This window comes from Gobio gobio (genome assembly GCF_949357685.1).
Source record: "Gobio gobio genome assembly, chromosome: 11".
Classification (NCBI taxonomy): Eukaryota; Metazoa; Chordata; class Actinopteri; order Cypriniformes; family Gobionidae; genus Gobio; species Gobio gobio.
The window spans coordinates 22,823,182-22,828,924 of NC_137104.1; positions in this window are offsets into that span (position 1 = coordinate 22,823,182).

Below are 5,743 nucleotides of genomic sequence, written 5' to 3' on the forward strand. Positions count from 1 at the left end.
TTTTTATTTAACATTTAAACATCCAGTGTGTGTGTGTGTGTGTGTGTGTTTATTCTTTGTTTACAGTAGCACTACTGCTTTTACGTGAACAGTAAAATACTGCAAATTCCCGTATACAGTAGGTTACTGTAAATTTCATTAAAAATACCCATAGTGCAGTGAATATTACAGTAACTAACCGTAAATAATATAAATGGTATTTTACTGGGCTTTTTTGTGGTAAGTAACTGTGAAAATTGTGGTAAAGTCTAACAGTGTGGTTTTATCTAAACAATTTTTAACAACAGGGGATTGTAAATAATACAATTTTAGTAAAAGTCATTGACTGGGAGACTTGGATATTTTATTGAAAATCTGTTATGTTTATTTGAAAAACAGCCATGGGTAAATTTTAACCTCAACCTGCGCCATCTAGAGCTTCATGACAACTTTTTATTCGATTTTGGGTAACTATTCCTATAAACTTCAAGATTGACCTAAATCTTTCTAATAATACAAGAACAGCTTCTTTAACCTAAATAACCAATGGGGGTATCATGCACCAAATTATATTATTATTACTTTTATTGTCCACAGGCTCTAGTCTCATTATTGTAGGATCATGTTTTAGACAGGCTCTACAATGCACTGAAGTTTGCAACCATGTAGATGGAGATTTTAAACAGTTTTATTTCGGGAAGCACAAAATAGTCCTTTGCCTTTTCACTTCAAAGGTTTCTCATAGGCAAAGACTGTTCAAAAACATTTATTTTGTATTCATTGGAGGCATTTATTTACAGGGGTCATATATACAGATTGGTCATATACAAAGCACTATATAGATGAAGATGACTTGTCTTGACTTTTAAAAACAGAGTAAATTTGTCTGTGATGACTTGATGACTTCTTTCCAGTCTTCAGTCATGTTCTTGATCTCTGGTGTGGCGTCTTGAGTTCCCTGTCAGGTTGGGGTTGGACTTCAGGCCTGGGGTCAAGTCTCGAGCCCTCCACCAAGGACAGCGCGTGTTATTTCCTATCCAATACAAAGATCATATGAACAAGTCAACTCATGAATGTTTCTTTTAGAGCTGATTTACAACAGATTTGAATCACAGGTTCTGTTATTTTCCTGTTTATTACATTGAAGCAACTTTTAAACAATCTGTATCATATAAAGCGCTATATAAATGAGGGTGACGTGACTTGACTATAGCAAGAACATTACAATGAACACAAATTTGAAAACCTCACTACAAATAATCCAGACAAATGATAATAATCCTACTCTGTCTGTTACACTTCCTCACACCTGAAATCACTGATCGAGTGAATCTCCTGAACTTCTCCAATCTACAGTAGAGCAGTCATTTCTAATCCATTTATGTTGTAACATTTGCTCTAACGTCGGCCGTTTAGTTGGATCCCGGGCTAGGCACTGCCCAATCAGATCAGTGCATCCTGGACAAATTTGTATAAGGAGAAAGCTGGTTAGTCATGACCATCTAAACATGAATATCATGTAAAATGTTCCTCATCTTTAAAGTATGTGAAGTATGTAGTTTCTGTGACCCTAGCGGAATTACAAAATGAAACATATTTTCAAAAAACGTTGCCCCTTTCTTGCATCGCGTCCTCCCCAACTTAAACATCACAAACACAGCTCTTACTGGTTCTTGTGAAGGCATGTTTCAGGTCCAACATTTCAGGAATATGCTGATTTTAGCTGTGTTGCATTTGTCATTATGAAAATGTGTCTTTCTGAAAATATGTCTTTCTGAACGGGTGCAGGATGATGATGTATGGGATTGAAGCATGCTTTGTGGCGCGTATAGCATCACAATGCTCTGTTCACTTTTGACGTCTTCATGACCCATTTAATCTTTGAAGTTATAAATGGAGCGAATTGTGGCTTTCACTTCTGTAACTAAAGCTGATTTTCTTTTCCTGCGGCTCCGCCTGCTACAGTAGCCACTCCCCAAACCAGGGGCGCCGCTAAGGGGGGGAAAGTTAGGACGATTCTAAGGGCCCATGCACTTTTGGGGCCCCCAGAGATTGGTTTTATTAGTAGTAATAGTACAAGTAGTAATGTAATAGAAATTATAAATGTATAATCTACCAAAGAGTTGCAAATATAACAAAATGATGGCTTATTTATTTCCAGTATTTCCACTCACGCTCATGGGTAAAACGACATTTGCTCAAATCCCACTCCGACATGAAATTTATCTGTACTGTAAGAGAAAATGCATAATAAAATGTATTTAGTTTTATATTTATGTTTAAATATTATCTAAAATATTTATCTAAAATATGTATATCGGTGTAGTCAATCTGTCAATGTTGATTATGAAAAGTGAACAGCATGAGTGAGAAAGGACACATCATAAGATGTGCAATGCCAGGAGACATGGAGTGGGTCAGACTTGATTGTGACCACTTCATTAAGTTTTGTTTTGTAGAAAGCCTTCCTTTAAAGTAAATTTCATTTTGTATAAATTGTATTTTTTTATTTTAATCAATGTTTCATCGACCAATTGGGGCATTCTGGGTTGAGCGAGCAAAGCTTAATTGGTCAGTATTATTGTCAGAAACCAATCAGCAGACTCTGCATCACGATCCACACAACGTTCAATCTCCCCAGAATTCTAATCACCCACACCTGTTCACAATCAGTAACCTCATCAACCAGCTCCATAAAACTCTCACACTCACTGCAGTCTAGCGTCAAGCCTCCAACAGGAACTGACCATATTTCCTCTGTCTCTGTCTGTTAGAGAAAACCTTTGATTACTCTGTTCACTGAAAATACTCACCTGTGTATCACTAACCTCTGACTCTGCCTGTAATCCTCAGAAGAGCTGCTGTTGATCACTGATGTCCTAGCCACCAGCACTCATCCAAGGCTCATTGAAACCTCGGTTTCTCCCGCTGAACCCTCACCTTATCCTGTAAGAATTAAGGCCAGTGTTATCATTCTGGGATTGTATTCACGGAATATATGATTTGAAGAGTGTGCACCAACCTGTTGTGGATCCAGCATCTTATGTTCACTTAAATCCTCTCGTCTGGAAAAGACAATTCACATTCACAGATCTGAAGAGAAATACTCACCCGCTGTGGATCCTGTATTCCTATGTTTTGTTGCTCCGGGTTTTCCCCCCGAATCCCTTGCACCTACTATCCTAACATTCAATAAAGTTGTGTTATTTAACATCACCTCGATCTCTGAGTCCATCGTATCCTGACAGAAGGCTTGACCATCTAAACTTCAAATCGATGGTATGGATATAACACAACCAACTCCCGCCGCTATTCCCATTCAATCTGCAAGCAATGCTACCGCTTCAGCAGCATCAGCTCCCGGTACTTCCGCAAACACTGCTCCCACGCTGGTGTGCTTGGCTAACTCCGCCTCCCGACTAGCGCCATTCTCCGGCCTGGCGGAGGACTGCAATGGATTCCTTTTGCAGTGTTCACTAGCTCTTGAAATACAAGCTCAGACATACCCCACTGATCGATCAAAGATCTCGTTTATAATTCAACATCTATCTGGATCAGCATTAAGATGGGCAGAGTCACTGTGGATGCAACAAACAGAAGTTACTACATCATTGCAGAGTTTTGTCAATCATTTCAAGGAGGTGTTTGGACAACCCATCAGTGATTCCTCCATTAGTGACAAATTATTGCAGCTCCGCCAGGGTAACAAATCTGTTTCAGAATATTCCATCGAATTCCGGACTCTAGCCTCTGCAAGTGGTTGGAATGAAAGAGCCCTTATCTCTGTGTTTCGTCGAGGCTTAAATCCTGCTCTCCGCCTACAACTCGCCATTTATGATGATAATCTAGGGCTAGAAAAATTCATACAACAAACCCTGCGCATTCATCAAAGATCACAGAGTTGTTATCAAGATTCCCGATTATCCAATACACATTTCAATCGACCTCCATCTGACTCCACTTCTGAGAGTTCACCCGAAAAGATGCAGGTCGATGCTCATAGAATCTCCCTGGCTGAACGTACCCGAAGAAGAGAACTGAGGTTATGTCTATACTGCGGGACAGCAGGTCACTTTCTCAAAGAATGTCCAACTCGTCCACCTCGACTGATGGTGAGTTCAGTGCAAACTCTAATTCCAGTTTCAACACCTCTCACTATCCCAGTAATTCTGAAATCCCACAATCTCCAAGTCTCCACAGCTGCCATCATTGATTCCGGGTCAGCGGGGAACTTCGTATCAGGGAAGCTCTGTAAGAGACTCAAACTCCAGAGGATCAACACTCCAAAACCATACTCCATCCACGCTGTAACTGGCGAATTTATCAACAAGGGGTACGTTACCACTCAGACACCACCTATCACTTTGTACACTGATGACACTCACCAAGAAAGTTTCGAACCATTTATCCTGGAAAACAGTCAGATTGAGGTTATCTTAGGACGTCCATGGTTAATCCGCCATCAACCTGATATCAACTGGCAGACTGGCAAAATCAATAGATGGGGCTGTCAGTGTCTCCTTTCAGAAGAACATCACTCTGTTCAGACCAACTCCCAATCACCAAAAATCATTAGTCTGAGTTCCACTTCCATTGAAAGTCCCACAGAAAATGTATCTGTCACTTTTCCCCATTGTTACTCCTCGTTCTCCGACGTTTTCAATCCAGTTGCGGCCTCCAAGTTACCCCCACATCGACCCTGGGATTGCGCAATTAATCTGATTCCCGGAGAATCTGTTCCAAAGGGTCGTATCTATTCCCTGTCAATTCCTGAGCAAGAAGCCATGCGAGCGTACATTGACGAAGCCTTACAACAAGGTTACGTTCGTCCTTCCACTTCTCCCGCAGCTGCTAGCTTTTTCTTCGTATCCAAGAAGGATGGAGGTCTAAGACCCTGTATTGATTACAGAGCTTTAAATAAGATTACCACAAAGTTCAGTTATCCATTACCACTCATTCCTTCAGCTCTGGAGCAACTCCGAGAAGCCAAAATTTTCACCAAGCTGGATCTCCGAAGTGCTTATAATCAAGTTAGGATTCGAGAAGGGGATGAGTGGAAGACGGCATTCATAACTCCTGCAGGACACTATGAATACCTCGTCATGCCTTATGGCCTTGTAAACGCTCCTTCGGTCTTCCAGAGCTTCATGGACGAGGTATTCCGAGACTTCCTGGGGCACTTCATGTTGGTGTATATTGATGATATCTTAATTTTCTCCAAAAATCCAGTAGAACATCAACATCATGTCTCTTCAATACTCCAAAGACTTCGTGAATTCAATCTGTTTTTAAAGACTGAAAAGTGCACTTTCCATCAATCTCAGGTTGAATTCTTGGGTTACCAAATTAGTGAAAGAGGTGTGGAAATGGATAATAGGAAGACTGACGCCATCATGTCCTGGCCCACTCCTACTTCGATCAAAGAGCTCCAGAGATTTCTCGGCTTCGCTAATTTCTACCGAAGATTTATTCACGGGTACAGCATGTTAACAGCTCCTTTAACCTCTTTGCTGAAAGGCAAACCCAAGACCCTTCTATGGACCCCAGAGGCTGATCGTACCTTTCACTCACTCAAGACTGCATTCACCACTGCTCCCCTACTTAAGCACCCAGATCCTGAAAAGGTGTTTATCGTTGAAGTCGATGCCTCTACCTCAGGTGTAGGAGCTGTCTTATCTCAATACTCTGAGAGCTCCTCCAAGCCCTTACCTTGTGCCTTCTTTTCAAAGAAGTTGTCCATTGCTGAAAGCAATTACGATATAGG